At 38.0% G+C, this 21,644-nt stretch overlaps 2 pseudogenes; both read left to right on the top strand.

Moving 5' to 3' along the window:
• Positions 1–15,103: 15,103 nt before the first annotated feature.
• On the top strand, positions 15,104–17,559 carry LOC148792049 (putative calcium-binding protein CML46 pseudogene; annotated as a pseudogene).
• LOC148792050 (pentatricopeptide repeat-containing protein At4g39530-like) lies at positions 15,712–20,545 on the top strand (annotated as a pseudogene).
• The last annotated feature ends 1,099 nt before the right edge of the window (positions 20,546–21,644 follow it).

The following is a 21,644-nucleotide window of genomic DNA, read 5'->3' on the forward strand; positions in this document are numbered from 1 at the left end:
AAAAAATTAACCAAATATTAAATTTTCAAATATAAATTAAACTATCATTTAATAATTTATAAATATATACAATTTTAAATTAAAATATATAAAATTGGTTAAATTTTCTAAGATATATATCATATACAAATTCATAATTTTAATTATTAAAATAATTATTTCATTACTAAAATTTTTATTTGTATATTTTTTGAAATTAAAAATCAATTTTTCATATTGATGAATCAATTTTTTGGTGATGTATCAATTTTTTGTGCTAAGTACCTCGTCATTTGGTCTGCTTCCAAGTGGTCGATGACTCAGAGGGCGAAGTGAACTTTTGCTGGATGAGGAACTGTATGCCGAGCTGGGGGCATATTAGGTGCCGAGTTAACTGGGCCAAGCTGGGCAGGTTAGGTGCCGAACTGACTGGGCCGAGCTAGGTAGGTTAGGTGACGAGCTGACTGGGCTGAGCTAGGCAAGTTAGGTGACGAGCTTACCAGAGTGCCGAGCTGCCTATTAGGTGCCGAGCTGCCTATTAGTTGCCGAGCTGACTAGAGGGCCAAGCTGCCTAGTGGCGAGCTGGATTGATTGTTGTAGTTATTTAGAGACCTGCAAGGAATCAATGTCAAAAGACCCGGGGTGGCTAACCCGGTGAGGTCGCTCCGATGCTTAAGTCAGTACTCTCATAGTAGAGTGCGAGCTAAAAATCACAAAGTATGAGAGCTAGAATATGCTTACTTGCCCCTTATGCCATTGGGGTTGGTGCCTTTATATAGGCATTGTTTGGCATGGGCTTCACGCACCGCATCCGAGATTTCCGAGAAGTCGTCTAAGTGGTCCAAGATTCCCTAAGGCAACCGCCATGCATGCTGACCACCCTCCAGATCGTTCGGCACGTGGGCCAACTTTTAAGGATCGTGGGAGTGTTAGGATATGCATGTCGAATTTATCGACGAGCACGCCTCGCGGGTCGCCAAGTCGGCGCTTGGGCCAGGCCGCTAGGTCGGCGCCTGGGCCAAGCCGCTAGGTGGGACACCATCAACTTAGCTAAGGAAAGTTGTTGCCTAAGTGGTTCTGGGTGTCACCTAGTTGTTCCGAGGTGCCATGTGTCACAATATCATTGGAGGGCCAAATCTGCCCTTTCATTTGCCCCCCACTCCTGAGCTGAAAGTAACTCGGCGAAGGGAGTAGATGGCTCCTTTTGGCCTGAAATGACTAATTTGATGAGCTCGTAAGCGTCGATTCAATTCCATAGGCTCTGGAAGCGACTCGCAGTCCACTCTCCTTACCCTTGATTTTGCCCATGCTGAAGAAGCGACTGGGTCTTATGTGGTGCCGAAGTCTTTGCCAGTTTGGCATTTTAGCCCTTAGGCTCTGGGAGCGACTCGTAGTTTACTCTCCTTGATCTTTGATTTTGCCCATGCCGAAGAGGCGACTGGGTCTTATGTGGTGCCGGCGTCTTTTATCAGCTCAGCACCTTAGAGCTACAGCTGCGCTGCATCAGCCACGTTAGTGACGTCGGTTACCCACTCCTGCAAGAAGCTACTAGGAGCTCGACCTACGGGGGCAACACTACTGACTTTAGGTCACCAGCTCGCATGGGAGCCTTGGAAGGCTCGACCGGCAAGGGCGTCCATGCAATCTATTGGCCGCCTAATCCCGCAAAAGCCACGAAGAACTCATCTTTGTAGAGGGTACCTCGCGAAGAGGACTGATGAGGCTTTATCTGAGTTGAAATAAAGTTGGTAGAGCTGCTTAGTCTGTTGGCCATCAACTTCCTGCATAGTCTTTGAGTTCATAAAAAATTGAAACTAGAAAGTGTGAGCTTTTAGTTTCTAAAAGGTGAGAACTTAGCTTTCTAGAAGAAGAGGACTTAGCCTTTTGGAGGATTAAAACTTAGCTTTTTGTAGTGTTTCCCACAGACGGTGCCAACTGATGAATCAATTTTTTGTGCTAAGTACCTCGTCATTTGGTCTGCTTCCAAGTGGTCGATGACTCAAAGGCCGAAGTGAACTTTTGTTGGATGAGGACCTGGATGCCGAGCTAACCAGGTCGAGCTAGGGGCAGATTAGGTGCCGAGTTAACCGGGCTGAGCTGGGCAGGTTAGGTGCCGAACTGAATGGGCCAAGCTAGGCAGGTTAGGTGACAAGTTGGCTGGGCCGAGCTAGGCAAGTTAGGTGACGAGCTGACCAGAGTGTGGAACTGCCTATTAGGTGTCGAGTTGCCTATTAGTTGCCAAGCTGACCAGAGGGCCGAGCTGAATTGATTGTTGAGCTTTGTAGTTCTTTAGAGACCTGCAAGGAATCAATGTCAGAGGACTCGGGGTAGCTAACCCAGTGAGGTCGCTCTGATGCTTAAGTCAGTACTCTCATAGTAGACTACAAGCTAGAAATCACAAAGTATGAGAGCTAGAACATCCTTACTTGCCCCTTATGCCATTGGGGTTGGGGCCTTTATATAGGCATTGTTTGGCATGGGCTTCACGCACCGCAACCGAGATTTCTGAGAAGTCGTTTAAGTGGTCCGAGATTCCCTGAGACAACCGCCATGCACGCTGACCACCCTCTGGATCGTTCGGCACGTGGGCCAACTTTCAAGGATCGTGGGAGTGTTAGGATATGCATGCTGAATTTGTCGGCAAGCACGTCTCGCAGGTCGCCAGGTCGGCGCCTGTGCCAGGCCGCCAGGTGGGACACCATCAACTTGGCTAAGGCAAGTTGTTGCCTAAGTGGTTCCGGGTGTCACCTAGTTGTTCCGAGGTGCCATGTGTCACAATATCATTGGAGGGCCAAATCCGCCCTCATCACATATAAATGTAAATTAGTGGATTTGATAAATTCAATTTAATATTATATTCTTGGATATTTTGCAAACAAATTTTTATTTTTTTTTGTAAATAATAAATATGCTGTCATTTAATGTAAATTAAAATATTAATTAATAATTATAAAAATATATAAAATTTGTAAAGTATATCATGTGCAAATTTATAAATTTTAAGTAGTAAGGTAATTATTCTAATATTAATATTTTATTTGTATAAATTTATTGAGATTAAAATCATCTTTTGATGTAAATATATTTTTTGGGTACTCCTTTTGATGTAAATATAGAATTGATTGATTATTTATTCCATTTGTTTATAAATACTAATTTTAAATATTATTTATTTTAATTTTAATTGGGGTTGTTAAACATAAATATTGATTATTTATTTGGATAGACATTAATATAAAATTGTTATTTCGTTAAATATCACAATGCATGGTATGGCCAAGTGGTTTGATGGAGTGTTTAAGGCTTTTAGCACCACGCGTGCAGTTTTTCGGGTGAAATCGGATCTGCTCCTCACACCTGGTGCCTCACACGCACATCCTACCATGTGAGGAGCATATCCCATCTCTTTTCAGGTTCAAATCACGCTATTAGCAATGTTTCCATTTTTAATTGAAGACGTAATGTATCCTATATCGCCCTAATCCAATACCGATATGAAACACCCCGGATGTATCGCATTGATATTTAAATCATTATTGATACTTTTAGGGGTGGTGTCAAGTTAGTATCCGAACTTCAAATCGTGCCATTGTATCTAAACTTTCAAAAAATTGTCAATTAAATCCCTAAATGTAATGATATAGGGAAAATCTATGGTGCGGAAAAGATATGATATGGGAAGTGTTTTGACCAATCAAAACCCACCCATGAATTTTGATAAATAATACCTGATTGGCTATCACATTTATGATTCCAGTTGATTGGTCTGAAGTTTTTTAGATATCATATATTTTCCATGTCATAGTCGAACCCATATAGGGAATATATGTATGATTTAAAATTTTTAAAAATATTAAAACTATCCTTCAAAAGAAAACACCGTTAATCGTCTACCTTCAAAAGTATATCATATGTCTCACAAAGGGTGTCTAAAACACCAGAAAAAAAAATACAACCAAAGGGCGTTTGAAATACCAAAAAAGTAATAATATGCATCTGGGTGTGGTAGAAAACAATTCAAGACCAATAAGCACTTATTCAATTTTTTTTCCAAAATTATTCCTAGTTGAATTTTAAAATACTACTTATAAAGTTATCCCTAGTTGAATTTTATAAAAATACTTTTATAAAAGTGCTTTTGTAAAAGTGCTTTCATAAAAGTACTTTTATAAAAGTATTTTCGTAAAAGTGCTTTCATAAAAGTGTTTTCGTAAAAGTATTTTCATAAAAGTACTTTCATAAAAATATTTTTATAAAAGTACTTTCATAAAAATGTTTTTATAAAAGTAATTTAATAAAAGTGCTTTAAAGGGTATATTTTGAAAATTGAAAGAAAATGAAGGACAAAATAGTCACAAATGCTTATTTAAGTGCTTATTAGAGAAAAGGACTATCAAAAGCCCAATATAAAATAAATGCTTATTTTAAAAAATAAGCACTTGAAAAAGTTGGGTGCCAAATACAAATAAGTATTTATTTGAATAAGCACTTATTTTTAACTTAAACACTCTCAAACATGGCCTTGGAGCTCTTTCAACCTAGCTAGTGATGCAAGTTAAACTGTTTTTAAGTTCTTTTCGGATTCAGCTTTTAAATCTCAATTTTGTTAGAGATTGAAGTACCTCTTTTCATATTCAACTTTGAACATCAGATTCCTTTCTTAGCCTTTTTAACTCTCCGAAGTATATTTAAGCTCCAATAATTGGAAATGTGAATATCTCCTTGGATCAATACAATTAAGAAAATTCATAATTCCTGTGTATGATCTTTATCTTAAACTGTTTTTAGGTCAATAATGTAAAACACTGTTTAGTTTCTTGAAGATCAAGAAACTAAGGCCCTGGCATCACTCCCAGAGAATCGTTTCTGGCAATTTTCGTGATTCTGAGAATGACAATCGTGTTTGGTTTTGCCCGACCCCCATTTCTCATTCGAAACTGCAAAAACCCCTCCGTCAACCCAATTCATTGTAGTGAAAAAACCCGGATTCAGAAAATAAGAATTCTCGGTCAAAGTCATTCTCGCATCATCATTGTTTAAAAAATGAACACGTGATAAGAGTCACACGTGAAAGTAAGGGTACTACGGTAATTACAAGCATCTTGACCTAAACCCTCATTCTCGTTCCCATTTTGTCTTGTATCTTCTTGCAAGTTGCAGAGGCTCTCTACCATTCTTCTCTAGTGTCGTTAACATCCATCTTCCTCATAATCTTAGGTAAATATTTCAAACTAGGTTTGTTTTCTCCACATTTAAAACCTAAGTTTCAGTCATTTTTTTCTTTGCTTTTTAGTCTGAGAATCGTTTCAATTCAATCGTTCTTTCTCCACCAGTCCTCTCCAGCACCATCGTCACTCTCCTAATCCATAGGTATGAAACTCTTGATCACAATAAATTTTATTGTTGCAAGTTTAAGGTGCATGGGCTGTTACAGATGTCATTTTTCTCTCTGTTTCGCTCTACTCCTATGAAACTTTTGATCCCAATAAATTGACTGTTGCTCATGAAGAGACCTTAGAATCATCATCAGAACCATGATACCAAATCCTCTAGAATGACGCCCAACAACCAATCCCTGTTTCAAATTTTCTGGCATGCATGTTTTAGGGTAGAAAAAGATAAACTTGATAGAGTTTTCAATTAATTCATCTGCAACGATATCAAAGACCTTCAAATAATACATACTCAAAATCGAGAATAACTTCCAAATACAAAACCTCAAAAGCAAAAAAACACCCAAAACACTCATGACAGATTCGTTCTTCTCCGAGAACAATAGCTTTCAAAAATCAACGAAAAAAAATCCAACAAAATGTATTGGGAAATAAATCTAGTGAGATATGCCACCCTATTGTCAACCCAACTAAGTTGGCATTCGCTTTTGTATATTTTGTACAAGTTGTCCATATGCTTTCATAGGCTATGCCAAGTTTTCCACTCACCATGTTCTTAACTAGGGGTGTCAATTGGACTGGATTTGGTCCAATCCGGTCCAGTCCAATGTGAGTCTATTACAAATGGACCTGGTCCAATCTAGTCCAATGAATATTTTGGACCGGTCAACAGACTATCCAATCTATTCAAATTCTTGCTAATTTAGATTGGTTTCAACTCAAATCTTGTCCATTGACACCTATGTTTTTATCTTCTATCAGTGGACCAGATATTGGCTCAATCCAATATAAATTTATTATGGACGGACCAGGTCCAATCTAATATGTCATATTGGTCCGTCCAATCCATCCAAATGGATTTTGATTTGGACAGAGTCCAACCCAAAACCGGTCCATTGGCACCCCTATTTTTAACCGTGTCCATATAATTTTAGATTATATAAGACAAGGGTATCTTTGGCACAACAATCTTGTCCACCACCACCTTAATGCTGTATCCAAATTGTTATCAGGCTTGTATTTAATTAAATAAATAAAAAGAAGGCTCCTGGTATGAGCCTAGAAGGAGAAGAGACGAAGAAGAAGAAGAGGAGAAGAAAGGTCGAACAGAATAGGGTTATACAGTTTCCGTCGAAGAAGAGAACTGCCCCCCAGAATGTTTAATTCATAATAAAAGATAAAATTACACTATTACCCCTGTATACAAATGCTTGAGAATATGAGACAAAAAAAACACTGATTTAAAGAAGGGAAAAGATTAAAATAACCCTAAAAAAAGCTGTATTTTAACACTCCCCTCAAGTTGGAGCATATATATCACACAACTCCAACTTGTTACAAATGTATTTCATCCGAGCACCACTCAAGCCTTTGGTAAACAAATTAGCTAGTTGGTATTCAAACTTCACGTATGGGGTAATGATTTCCCCATTGACCACCTTTTCTCTAACAAAGTGGCAATCCACCTCTATGTGTTTGGTCCTCTCATGATACACTGGATTGGAAGAGATATGAATGGTAGCCTGATTGTCACAAAATAGCTTCATGGGGGTTGTGACTGACATTCCCATCTCTTGTAACAATTGTTTCAACCACACCAACGCACATGTAGTGTGGGCCATGGCTTTGTACTCGGCCTCAGCACTACTCCTAGCCACCATATTCTGCTTCTTGCTTTTCCAAGTAATCAAATTCCCTACCAAAAAGGTGTAGTAACAAATTGTTGATTTCCTGTCAATAACCGACCCTACCCAATCAGCATCTGTGTATCCTTCCAAGGAAAGTTCTCCCTCTTTCTTATACAACAACCCTTTACCACCTCTGGGATAGCTACTTCTACCACGTGAGCCACCACTACCACCTTTGGTTGTGGCTAGGGCCGACTTCTCTAATAATGGAGAGCTATCTGTATGTGGACTCATAACCCTTTTTACTCTGGAGAAGACTTCTGATAGTATAGGTATGTCACTACTACCTAAAATCTGGGCACGCACTGGTTCAAATTTAGACCTCAATCCGGAAAAAAAGCGTACCACATCCAATTGATCTCTCTATTATTTTTGCACTTTGAGATCAATTGAAAGAGGCTAATACGAATCCAATTCATTCCGTAAACTCTTCAAACAAGCATAGCATTCTTCCACACTCCTATCACCTTGTTGTAATTGAAAATACTCTTGATATAATTGATAGATTCTAGTCACATTGTTTTGTCCAGAATACAACTGCTTAGCATGTTCCCTAATTTCTTTCACAGTGTCAAAGAACATCAAGTTCACACTGATATGAGGTTCCATACTGTTCCAAAGACATGTCATAATCAATGCATTTTCTTGGATCCAATCATCATACCCTGCAACTCCTGGGTTTGGTTTGTTTTCTTTAATATATTTTAACTTTCCTCTCACTGTCAAATTTACCTCCACCGATTTTGCCCATGGTACGTAGTTAGTACCATTAAGTTTAACTGACGTCATTTGTACAACCTTGAAATCAGGTTGTACCATCACACTAGTTTTGTATTCACTGCTGGAGGTAGCCATTAGTTATTTATGCAATACTCTCCCTAGATGAGCACCTTCCTGACTCAACAACAGCATTCAACCGACTTGACTATTGTTTTTGAAACTTCAACAGCATAGCCGCAACCCCTAAACCTGGAACATCAGCATAAAAATTTCTTCTACAAGTCAACCAACCTCCCGATTCCTAGAAGATAATTCACAGTCCCTCTTCGAACTATCGAATAGAGGGAGTCTAAACCACCATCAAACAGTCGACCAATGGTGCAGGTTGAGGCATAGAAGCCTCTAAACCTTCTGGGTGATCAGTCCTTTTAGGTTCTTCTCCTTCCTTTCTTCTCATATTGGTATAAAAGCTCAACCGAACCAGTTGCAGGCATCCTTCACTGATGCAGTCAGGAAACTCGATCAACTAGGCTCTGATACCATGTTATCAAGCCTGTATTTAATTAAATAAATAAAAAGAAGGCTCCTGCCTCCTGGTATGAGCCTAGAAGGAGAAGAGACAAAGAAGAAGAAGAAGAAAGGTACAGAATAGGGCTATACAGTTTCTGTCGAAGAAGAGAACTGCCGCCCAAAATGTTTAATTCATAATAAAAGGTAAAATTACATTATTACCCTGTATAAAAATGCTTGAGAATAGAGAAAAAAACACTGATTTAAAGAAGGGAAAAAACTAAAATAACCCTAAAACAAAGTTGTATTTTATCACAAATAATGGGCAAACCTTACCATGGGTGCTAGAATTTCCCAATTAAATTCATAGGGAGGGTTTTGACAAACAGTTGCAGTGACTATTTTATCTGATCCAGAGTTGAAGAAAGAAGGTCATTCACCTGTTATTCACAATAACTTTTCAGACATTTGGATATATTCTATTAAAACAAATGCAATTCGTCTCACAAGGGAGGTTTTGGGATTAGGTCAACATACGGAAGGTCATAGCAATTCTCAGAAAAGTGAGGAAACATGTTAAGTGTTTATCGAAAGAAATAAAGAACTAAGTGTTAGCACTCAACTTTTCCGTGTTTGGTTCTTGCTATTCCAAATCTTTTTTTTCCCGACCAAGTTTGGATTCTTTACCTGGGCTTTTTCAGATTGTATGTTCCTCCTTCGATGGCCAATCACTCCAGCTACCCCATCTACGGTGAAAACTTGTAATCCAACCAAAACTACAAACTAATATACTTTAAATATTAAGAAAAGCAAGTAACCAACATATTTTGAATATTTGCAACCACTTTGAATATTTGCAACCAACATAAGCTCAATCAATGATAGTCATTAGTAAGATACGCATTGATTATACCATAATTCACATGTAGGCATATAAAAATGATTTCATCTGGGTTGATCAATATATGCCCAAACAAGAAATCATCGTACATGATGAAGTGCAATAAAACCAATTTCCAAGGAGGGATTGGATTTTTGCAATCACTGCATGCGAGTTTGTATGATCACAGCTTGTTGGACATTTTTTTATTTATTATATGTATTATTTTAATTTTAAAATAAACATGTGTGGACACAGGAACTGATATCTTTTCTTTTATATGTATTTGATAATGTTTAAAACGAATTAGAGTGCAATGTAATTTTATTTGAACTTATATTTATTAGAATAGAAATGGTTTTATCTATCAATAGGTCAGAGAATTGATTCTAAGAAATTGGCTGCTGCCAAACGTAATTCTATTTTTGAGAAATAGGAATCAAATGACTGTGCCTAATAAGACCGGTGATTCTCATTATGAAAATTCTCAAAATCCATTCTTTATAAAAGGATTTTGAGAATGAAAATCCTTAAAATTGATGCCAAACGGGGCCTAAATTCCTTGGTGAATTTAGCGTTTATTAGAGCGTTGCTTTTTGTTTTTGTGCTAAATAAAGTAATGACTTCTTGTTTCATGTAGGTTTGACACTGAAGAAGCTCTAAATGAAACAGTAAACGAAATTCTTATGCGGTACTGCAATTTGTGAGTTTATATAGGACAAGAAAATGTGTTTAGGCACTCGTCTTTACGGTCAAGTGAGAGCTCAAATCCATATCGCCAGGGAGCCTAACTCCGAGGGGTTTTCCGTTATTTCGAAGATTGAATTCTAGTCGAACTCCACATAGAGGAGCTCAAATCAGTGGAAGTCATTTTTAAGATTGAACCCTGCGATGGTCAAGGTGTTGATAAAACATTTTATGTGAGTGTGGTAGATAAAGAAAATTAGATGGTAAATGAAGGTCATTTTTGTCTTTTTATATGATACTTAACACCTGTTGATGATTTTGGACCAATTTGACAGTTTTTGAAAGTTTAGGCATTGGAGTGACACGATTTAATGTTCAAGTACTAACTTGACACTACCCCTAAAGTACAGGGTACTAATTTGAAATTTTCCCTAATTTATACCCCTTTGAATTATAGGGAGAGAAGAAATGGGTTAAGATGAGATATTTGAAGGGATGCAAACCAGATCTGGATTCAAAATAGAGTATATCCAACTTCGATCCAATAGTACAAATTCTAATCTGATCCAATCAGGTCATATAAACATTGCTTCGAATCCAAATCTAGGGTGTCAGATATTTGATTCTGATCTAGTGCAATTTAATTTCTGAAAATTTTAATAAATTATTGAAAGGAAAATATGTAACAATTCATATAAAGAAAAACAAAAAATACAGGTATTTTTTCAACTATTTCCAATATATATAAACATGTTTTTTATAAAAATTAAATAATATAATAAATTTACAAAAAAATGTAATATAAACATATTTATAAATAAACAAATAAATAACACACACCCACATATATATCTGATCCAAAATCCAATAAGAGGGATATCCAAAATTGACAAAGTAAGACCAGATTTTGGATCGGATCAGATCCCATCCCTAGATTTAATGGGAAAGGGGAAAAGTTATAAACATTGATCATGGAGAGAGAGAAAGGAGAGAGAGAGAGAGAGAGAGAGAGAAAGAGATATGAGAGGAGGTTTATGTGAGCATCGATGTGAGAATTCTTGGCCTCCCTCTTTCTTATGTAATTAAGGGTGCAACTTGGGCCGGCTTGTGTTGGGGTTTTGTCAAATTTTCAATGGGTTTGACATAGAGCTTGAGCTTGAGTAGTGTAAAATGCTAACTCTGGCCAATCCAAATTGCACCCCTATCTTTAATCTCCTCTTATTTCTAACATGTCATTATTTTTTTTAATTTAATTATTAAAATATAACAAGTCACAATAAAACAATCTTAGGTCTTAAATCTTAATTTTCTCTAATAAGATCCATTACTTACTCTCTACTCTCTCTCTCTAATTGTCAATATTTGTAACTTCTCCCCTAGCCTACTAATTCATCATTTCCCCTTAAACCCCTTTACTCCTCTTGGCTCTTTCTAATAAAGTAGATGGATTGGATTAATTTAAGAGCCAAATCAAAACAAATAATAAATATGGAGAAATACGGACAAGCCCAATGCAGATGTCTGATTTCCACTACAGAGCTATAAACATTCAAAATGTCAACAACCCACTCTATGCACCAACACCCGCTCGTAAATTGTCATCAATTCCGAGCTGACACCTACCCCAACAGTGTTTTAAGCCTACAAATTTTGACCCTAGGCTGAACTGTCATTCTCTCTAATAAATACGGACCCAAACTGTGTCCAAGTTAACCCAAACCTAACCATATATATGATTGTCGGCAACATTTTTACATAGAATTCCATTGCATTGCCCAACCCCTGTGACCACCAAATTGCATCATATGAACATAAGTACATAACAACGGAATTTGTTCATGATGCTAAACTATCTCAATGACTGACATCCCTGCCCCCACCCCAACCCCCATTCTCCATTCCCCATTCACTAAAACAAATAAATAAAACATAGACATAGACAAAAAAGGTCTCAAGCTATCTAATGTTGTGGGTGTATGTAATGGGAAAGGAAAAAGATAAAATGGATAATTACTTATGTTTAAGAAACTATAAGTCAGATAAGATGGTCCCACATAACACAAATAAATCAGATTTTACTTACAATGACAAGGAAAAAATATTAAGGGATATTATTAATTTGTATTGTTTTTATTATTGATTGGTAGACCCTGTTTTCTATAGTGCCAGGTCATATCCCCCTCCCAGTTTTCATAAATAAAATTTCCTATTTATTTTTTTTTTGGTATTTGGTGTTATGTCTGAAATCTGAATCCCCCATAAGGGCCATTGAGTAGTGCAGCACTACACTAATAACCTCTTCTCTCCAAAGAAGGTCGTAGCGGGAATCAAGTCCATGTCTATATTGGAATAAACCAACTCACGTGCCAACTGAGCCATCCATCAATTGGTAGTGAGAGAACATTGGAGTAACATAAAATTGGGTTGTACTAGATTTAGAACTTAGCACAACTTAAAAAAAAATGGTAAATCAGTATAAACAGTTCTCTTGACCATCCTTAATTTAGTATAAATTAACATCCTTCCTTATAACTGTCCTTACTCTAGTTATCTATAAATGAAACGGAATTCTCACTAGGGTTGTTCATCAAATTGATGAGATCGATTAACCTGATCCAATTCGATCTGAGTTGGTCGTTTTTCTAATTATTTCAACTGGTTTCTGTTCTACTTTTATGTGCATCCGAGAGGTCGGATTGATTTCCATTTGGCCATTTTTAAACCAACCTAACCCGATCATAGATACATATTAATATTTTACATTTTAATTTTATATTTTTTAATATGAAAGGTGGGATATTTTTTAAACCAATTGGCTAAATCCAAAACTGACCCAAACTAATACAATTTGAGTTGACTGATTTTCACCATTGGTCAGTCAATTTTAAGTAACTAACTCCCTAATCTGTCCAAATTGATTGGATTGGCCAAATAAGCCTGAAACCAAATCAAATTGACCGATGAATATCCCTATTTCTCACCAATGTATGTAGTATTTTGAACCACTATTCCTGGGTGAGCTGATTGCATCTGATTTATCTTTTTAATATAATTTGATGCTTGGGGTAATGTTATAAAATGAATGACATACATAACAAAACAGATGTCCCATTCACCAGCCTCTCTTATTTGTTAATTTTAATTATTTTGTTGACTTTCATTTTCTTCAGGGTTTAAACTCAATTTAAAACGGGTGTGTATTGACATGACCGTCATAGCGTGCTCCTAACTCCTACTTGAATATTTTATCATTTAAATTATTTATTCATAAAAGTCATTTGTGAGGATCATGGTGAAATTTGAGCTAAATTCAACTGGTTTTAACCGCTTACAAATTAGAGCTCATTTAGGAGGGTTACAGTGCAATGGCTTCTAGCTTTCCAAGGTGGGTTTTACATAGACAGCTTTTGATGAAAAAACTCCAAAGAGCCCAAATCAATTATGCCCTTAAAACATGACATTCAATTGCATATTGGAAATATCTTCTATACTTATATATTAAATTCATGGGATATATCTCCATGCATAGTTGGATGCCATGCTTTGATATATACATGAATTTTTATTTTATTTTAAATAATCTGATAGGCACCTATTCAAAAAGGTTAAGGTGTCATTTGATAAATCTTTTTTGAAAGATTTTTTAGAAAATTTGACAACTAAAAGACATAATGAATTTTTACATGAAGATCTTGATATCCCACAAACCATTTGATTAGAGGCATACCTTTCCACATGAAAACAAGACGATAAAAAAGGCCAAAATCTTCATTTCTAACGTCTTAAAATCAGGTCGAATCATATTTCTTGTGTCATTTTAAAATGAAATCGTTTGACCTAGACCTTTCCGAACCAAACGAAACCAGACTTATAAACAACTGACATCTCGTATGAAAAGACATGCCAAACGCGGACCAGTAGCCAGTAGCATTCAAATGACTGGTTAACTTACAGCCATTCAAACATTTTGGGGCCCACTTTGGAAACCTAAAAGTTGCTGTTTTTTGGTCTTCCAAAAGAGCATTAACAAACCGCCTCTTAGCCACTTCCGGGAATGAGTATGAGCGGTTTGTTGCTTGTCATACAAGTAACAAAAAGTATCCTATAACAAGCAACAGACAAACATGGAAAACGCGGAGCTCGCATCGTCTGTCCCCAGGAGACAGAAATTTCTGTGTCATCCAACTAAAATGGAACACTCCACCCTCTCCCTCTTACCTTTCAAACTGACGGAATTCAGACTAACGACAGTCTGGACTCCACAGTTTTATGAAATCTAATTAACGCTCCAGCTGCTTTCTCTCTTTTTATTCCTTCTCTCTTCTCTTCTCATTCTCCTCCCTCCCCACCGTCCCTGCACAGCACCAAACCGCCCTACAATCATCGCCACTGAAACCACAGCTCTCTCCACATTCTCTCTGACAGGAGGGGGGAAATGTCCTTGAAACTGTTCAAAGTTATCAAACACTGACAAAGTGTGTTAATGGAAGACAGAGATAGCTGTTCTTCGAATGAAACTCTTCAACTTAACCAAATCTATCGCTGATTTGATCATATATTCAATTTGGATTTCAGGATTTGTTTATAATATCGATGAACTCACACACTATAGTCACGCAGCTATTTGGAAGCTCCCTTCCTCTCATAATAAGAGCCTATGTTGATAGATCACTTGCCTATATATATGGTCATGCATGATTCACACTCTTCCTCGCCTGAATATTTGGCAGGAATTAGCAAATCCATAAGAGAATTGTTCAGTTGGAGATTCATGGAGCAGAGCAACTGTGTGTTGGGTCTCTGCTAAATACTAAATAGGATAAAAGTTTGGTAAGATAAACCCTTGACTCTTGCCTTTCTGTGAAATTTAATTTCAAGGACGTCAAAAGAGAAACCCAAGTAACCAATGCCCTTGCAAATTGCAATCTAATTTACTCAGGAAAAAAAATCATCTCATGCAGGCCAGCGACACCGAATAGTTTTGTATCTGCTTTGACAAAGTCTGTACAATTGAGGTCAGAGACTGTGGCCACCAGATTTGAGCGCATTGCATGATTCACATTGCATGCTTGCCTGCCCCAATCTGCCCATTTTGCCGCAACAGCATTGCCAAGCTAATGGTTTCCAAGGGTAAGACGGAGAGAAAGTCGGACAAGGAGATCAACTTTTCAAAGATGAGGAGATCAAACTTCAGTGAAGGCAGCAGCAGCTTCTAGGGTTTGTCAGCTGCTAATTCATTTTGGAAGATGGGTGGCTGTGGTTCAGGGAGGATTGTTGTTGATAGCAACGTTTGGAACGCTATCAGCTCTAGCACTCGGTGTAGGGAAGATTGCTTCTCGAAGCGATACAGAGAGGATGGAAGACCTATGCTCTTAGCTCTCAGATGGTGAGAACGATCGTCGATGGAGCAAATGACGGACTGGGAGATCTGCGGGTTCACCTGTAGAGAAGTGGGTGAGGATAAGATGGCAGACTGGGAGAGAGAAAAAGGGAGAGAGGGGAGGAGGAGAAAGAAGCAAGTGGGTAAGAGAGAGGGGAGTTGGGCGGGTTAATAAAATTAAAATGAGTTTTGGAGTCCAGACGGTCGTTAAATCTGAAACTCCGTTTAAATTTAAGTTTTAGATACAAAAGGTGGCGTGGCGATTTTCTATTGGAGGGGACAGACGATGCGAGCTCGAAAACGCGTCCCTTTTTTATCTTTCATGCCACTTATAAATTTGTCACTTTTTCAACTAATGGTAAAGAAATGAGTTACGCTTACACCGTTACACGTATATGCTTTGCCAAGTGCAACCATTCATATTCAATTATATTCAAATCACGAGTTGGTTGAATGCCAGCTCCATGATTTATCCCATTCCACTTCACTAACCATAACCACTGCATACAGAAATTAAAAGAAGACCAAACGTTGAAGGAATAATAATATAAAGTCCTGATTCTTCAATGTTGTAATTGGAAACTCTTTCCCTGGACGGGCCTTTCTTCCAAGTGACTTGGCACGTGGAGAAGGAGTTGATTTGATGTGGTGCAAAATCACAAATTCATAACGAGATATTCCCAATGCAAAACTATAAAATATGTTCGAACGAGTCTTGCACCCACTGAAACCGAGTTCGTCCATAACATAATAATTGCTTTCACGGGACGGGACAGAGGTCCAGAGGACAGTCGAAGGATCTCTGGGGTATGGGCCGCCCACCTCTTCCCTTGTGCTACACGACTTAGCAGCAAACCCCACGCAACTGCAAGAATTCAGCAATTTCCACTTTCCACCGAAGAAACTACAACGTAGTTTTTCAATTCCTTACCACGACTGGACTCCGGACACCAGGATCGGGGAAGAAAAAGATACCACCTACTAATAGTAAAACCTAAAAAGTGGCATTCGCCACATTCCTCCTACTAATTAAAGTAATTAACGAACCCCTAATGACCTACCTCTTCATGGATAACCCTTATCTAGGCCTTAGCCAAATATAAATGAATAAAAAGACCTTTAGACTAACGTTTGGTTTGACACGGAAAGTAAGAAAAAAAATCTATGAAATTTCGGTAAGAGGGAAATATGTACAGCGTAAATATATACAAAATAAAATAAAATATAAGATTTTGCATTTTACATATTTAATAATATTTAACTTCCTCCAAAACTAAGCCTAAAGAATTTTATGGAATTTACTCTAAAAAAACAACACAGCCTTTAAAATAACATAATGGAAGAAAAAGATCAAACGACATGTCCTAATCACTTTTCCTACCTACGAAATTACATTCCTTCCTCCAAGCCTCCAACCAGAAATTTCTTCTGTTGCGCCGAGGACCAAATCTAATAATGTCCTTCTTTTTGTTTTTTCTCCTTTCTCATCACTTTCTGTGTGTTTATCTTACTACTTTCCCACGAAGACTTGGCGAATCTCACCAGGCACCTTCCTCTTCCAAATCAAAATTCTATCTTCCCCAAAAGTACACAACATGCATTGTATTACCTAAATCACCATTTAGACAGACAGTTCTTAACTTCAATGGTCCTTTTCTCTTCTTCATCCTCCATTCCTCTCATCACCAGGCCAATTCATACTATCTTAACATGGAGAATACATCCCCCATCAGCACTCTATTGCGATACTTACTAGTTGTCGGTGGTGAATACATCTTGTTTCACAGAATTATGAACTGCAGGGTCTTCAGAATTCCAGAATTATTCCATTCAAGTTTTCTCTCCTTCCTCCAATCAGTACTTCTCTTCGACCTTAACTCCGGTAAATCAAAGGATTGCTCATCTGAGATGAACTGTCAGACCCATGAATCATCAAGCCAGCAGTTTCATGATAAAGTAGATCTTGATGATGGGAGACTATGCAAAGGAGATATTGAGGTGGTTATGGAGAAGCTGGAGCTGTTTTTCGACCCGCACGGCGATATGTTTCAGGAGAAATTAGGTTTGAACGAGATTACAAAATTGTTCGAGGATAAAGATCCAAGCTTGGATGAAGTCAAGGATGCTTTTGATGTGTTTGACGATGACAAAGATGGATTCATAGATGCGAGGGAATTGCAGAGGGTTCTCTGTAGATTGGGTTTCAGGGAAGGCTCAGAGGTGGAACAATGCCAAAGGATGATTGAACCCTTTGATGTGAACGGAGATGGGCGGATAGATTTCAGTGAATTTTTTAAATTCATGGAGAACAGCTTCTATTGAATATATTCTTTTTGTAAAAAACAATCAGCAAAACTTCCATCTAATTTTACTTGAAATATTGCTACCTCGATTTAAGCCATGACGCTAATTAATCAAATTAAGTTCTACGTTGTTTGTTTATTCATTCCCCCATACTGTGTTAGTCGTAAGGTTTGCGTGCGCTGTACGTGAAACGCGTTGCTGAATCGGCCGAATCTCATCGTCATTCACCAATGACCAACCCGTCGTAATGGTATGTGCTGATTTTTGTTTCAGCTTAGGCTGCGTTTGGTTGGAGTATAAATCTGAACCGTTGCAAATTTGTACTCCGGTTTAGATTTGCATTCATTTGATTAGGTTTCAAAATTGCATCGATTTTCGATGCAAATCTGTATACTTTATTACTTTTTAAAAAGGAAAGAAAAATTTGCTCCTATGATCGGTCGAAGTAAATAGGTTTTGAGTTTTTCCAAAACTCTCGAAAAAAAAGAGAGATAGAGGAGAGGCGAGCGACTCTAAAGCTTCGCGAATCTCTTCTTCCTTCTTCTTCTTCACAGGCTTGAACCATTTGCTGAAGAAAAATGGGATTGATTCGTATCAACCAAACATTTGCGACGCGGGTGAGTCCATCTAGGGCATATTAACACGTTCTCAGGTCGTCTTCTCCGGTAGAAGCGATTCTCTGCTGAACTGGACAAATGCGGTTTCAGTAGGGGATTGGAAACCTTCTCACAATTGATTGTGCACCGTTTGATCCGTATACGGCATGGACGATTTCTCAGAAGTTGCACCCCCTACTTCGTTTATTTCCCTGAAAATTCAAATACCAGTTTTTTATCGAATACTAGAAACTGGACCAGGAAGTGTTACTCAGGAACCTACTGATGAACCTTTTCGAACATGATCTTTGTGAATCGTTTCTGGCTTTCCTTCCCATTTCAGAGAGAAATCCTCTCTGCAAAACTGAATTGTACAAATCTTTTCATTCATTTTAACAAATGCATTTCTGGGATTCAGAGAACGGTTCGCGCCATCAATAGCTTCTCCGACATTGAGAACCATAGACCTCAGTTTTCCTTACAAGAGAGTGCTTCACTTTTGTAGCGTTTCAGTGATCTGAGAGATGTTAACAATGGAAAGTCACTTCAATTCATTCAGCCCTCATCAAAAGCGGTCTACATCGAGATGCCTTTGTACAGAACAACATTCTCCGTTTGTATGCTGCTTGTGAGGAGCTGATGAATGCTCGTCTACTGTTTGACGAGATGCCAGAACCAAATTTGATTTCTTGGACAAGCATGATCTCAGCCTATGTACAATACGGTTACAACAACCTTGGTCTGCAGTTGTTTTCTCTTATGTGTCGTTCAGGGTTGTGGCCCAACGAGTTTGGGTTCTCAGTGGCACTCAAGGCATGTGGAGTTACAGGCAATTTGCTAATGGGAAAAGTTCTTCATGGTCAAACACTGAAATCTTGGGAAATGGATGATGCTCGTAAGCTCTTCAATGGAATCTCCCTGAGTGAAAGATCCGAGGCCTTGTGGAATACATTGCTTGATAGTTGTGTTCAGGTATCAGAGGCTAAGGAAGCCATTTTTTCATCAGATGATGCATTCTAATGTATCACCCACATGTTTTACTTATGCTATTCTTATTAAATCATGCACAGACTTGTGGAATTTCCACCTGGTTAAGTCTTTTCATGGCCGTACTATTAAGGTAGGCTTGGATAACCATAATTTTGTTGGTGGAGCCCTTGTCGACACCTATTCCAAGTTGGGACTCCTGGAGGATGCCTATAAAGTATTCCAGGAATTAGAAGAGAAGGACAATGTGGTCTGGAGTTCTTTGCTGGCCGGTTTCCATCAGAGTGAGGTTGCTGAACAAGGCCTGCATTTGTTTCGCCAATTTGTGTCGGAAGGTCATAAGTTTGACCCTTTTATCTTTGCTAATGCATTTAGTCTGTGTTCAAATATAGAGGTTACGGCAGTTGGTTCGCAAGTGCATTGCAATTTTATCAAGTTTGGCTTTGCATTGGATTCTTTTATCTGGAATGCTCTCATCAATATGTATGTTGGTACAGGGATGGTTTGTCATGCTTACAAATGTTTTCTTGAGGTCAGGCATAAGAATGAGATATGCTTCAATGCCATGATTGCAGGTCTAACCTTTGATTCAGAAGATGGAAAAACTCTAGAACTGTTCTGTAAGATGAGGGAGCTAGGACTGATACCAGGTCATTCCACAATAAGTTTTGTTCTCAGAGCCTGTGCTAATCTGCATTAGTTGGAAGAAGGCAGAGCTCTCCATTCTCATATTGTTAAAACACTTGTTGATTCCGACTCTAATTTTGGAACTGGGAATGCTCTTATTGAGTTGCATGCTAAATGTGGAGTTGTTGAAGAAGCAATCATGGTGTTTAAAGAGATGGATGTTCCACATGAGTTCCGCTGGACAACTATTATATCCAGTTACACTGAATCAGAGAGGTGGGAGGAAGCATTATGCTTATTTCTTGATATGATCTGCTCTTCAAAGTCTGTAAAACCAAGTCTATTCACCTTGGTAGTTGTTCTTCAGGCTTACACAAGACTTCCAGCACTGAACCAAGGGAAGCAGATCCATGGTTACATCATAAAAGCAGGATTCGAGTTGCATTCCTTTGTTGGAAGTGCTTTAATCAGCATGTATGGGATGAGTCCAATCAAGAGTGATATCTATGATGCTTCTCGAGTATTCTCTTCCATGACTGAACGAGATATTGTTTCCTCGAGTGCCATTATCACAACATGGGAGCAACATGGTAGAAGATACCGTTGTATTTGCATTGATGGTGGGAGTAGCTGGTTGTTTTTATGTTGTTATTTTTTACCAAGACGCCCGTTGTATGCCCATTGTATGCTTGGGCAGCTTGTTATTTTTTATATTTGTTTAATGGTGGGAGTAGCTGGAACACCATTTGGTAGCAAGAAACAGTTGTATTTGCATTGATGGAAATGCTAAAAATCCACAAAAATTGTATTCTTATTTGCATCTTTCAAAACAAATGAGCTGAGTGCAGAGTGGGTGTGTAAATCTTGAACCACTTTACACTCACATGAACCAAACATTTTTGTTTTGCACTCTACAAATTTGCATTCGTACTCCAACCAAACGGAGCCTTAGGCTCAATTTGAAAGGAGTATAAATGTACAAAATAAAACAAAATATCAAAATCTATTTGTATTTGTACTCCTTCCCCAAGTCAATTGACCTTATTTCAGTATTTATAAACAACCAGCAATTAATGGATCCACACCATTAAAGTCAGATACAGAATATATATAGAGAGAGAGAGAGATGATCCAGAACCATCCATTGTCCAATTCAAGCCAGTGTTTGATTGAACACGGATCATGGGAATAAGAATTTGACGTCTAGGAAACTGTCTCAGCAACACGTCTATAGAAAAGTATAAACCATTAAAACGGTCTTTTTTTTTTCAAAATTTGACATGAAATAACCATGCAAAAGCTCCAAAACTTTGTGTTTCGTAATGATTGTTTTAAAAAAATGGCATTCAATTCATTATATATATATATATTAGTCAAATTATTTATTTTAGATGCAACAAGTAGATGAAGGAAAATGGCATATCTAAGTGTTTACTAAGAGCCCATGGAGTGTTAAGAATCCAATGTGTTTTGGATATGGGCACTCCATCCACCACCACCATGGAGTATCTATGAAACATTGATTCAAACATATTTTAAGATGGATTGAAAGTTCTGATGTTGTGCGGTCTGCGGTCTCTATTGGCGGACAGTTTGGACGTTGAGCTGAGTAGGTCATCTGGTCGAATTGCAAAAAGAGAGAGATCAAAGTGTCTGGGATGCTTTCCCGGTGGGTAATCCGATGCTTAAGTCAACGATGAGTGTATTGAGAGCTAGAAAGCAAGAGAATTAAAGTGTTGTGAGAGTTAAATCGCACATACCTTCTGAAATTGGAAGTGAGACCTTTATATAGGCATTGTTTGGCGTGAGTTCCACACTCCATGTCCGAGATTCCTGGAAGACGTGGCTGACCGGTCCGAAGTCCTTGAAGGTAGTTTTGCATGCAGACTAGGC

The sequence above is a fragment of the Nelumbo nucifera genome, chromosome 4 (assembly GCF_055504915.1).
Source record: "Nelumbo nucifera cultivar China Antique chromosome 4, China Antique-T2T, whole genome shotgun sequence".
Taxonomy (NCBI): domain Eukaryota; kingdom Viridiplantae; phylum Streptophyta; class Magnoliopsida; order Proteales; family Nelumbonaceae; genus Nelumbo; species Nelumbo nucifera.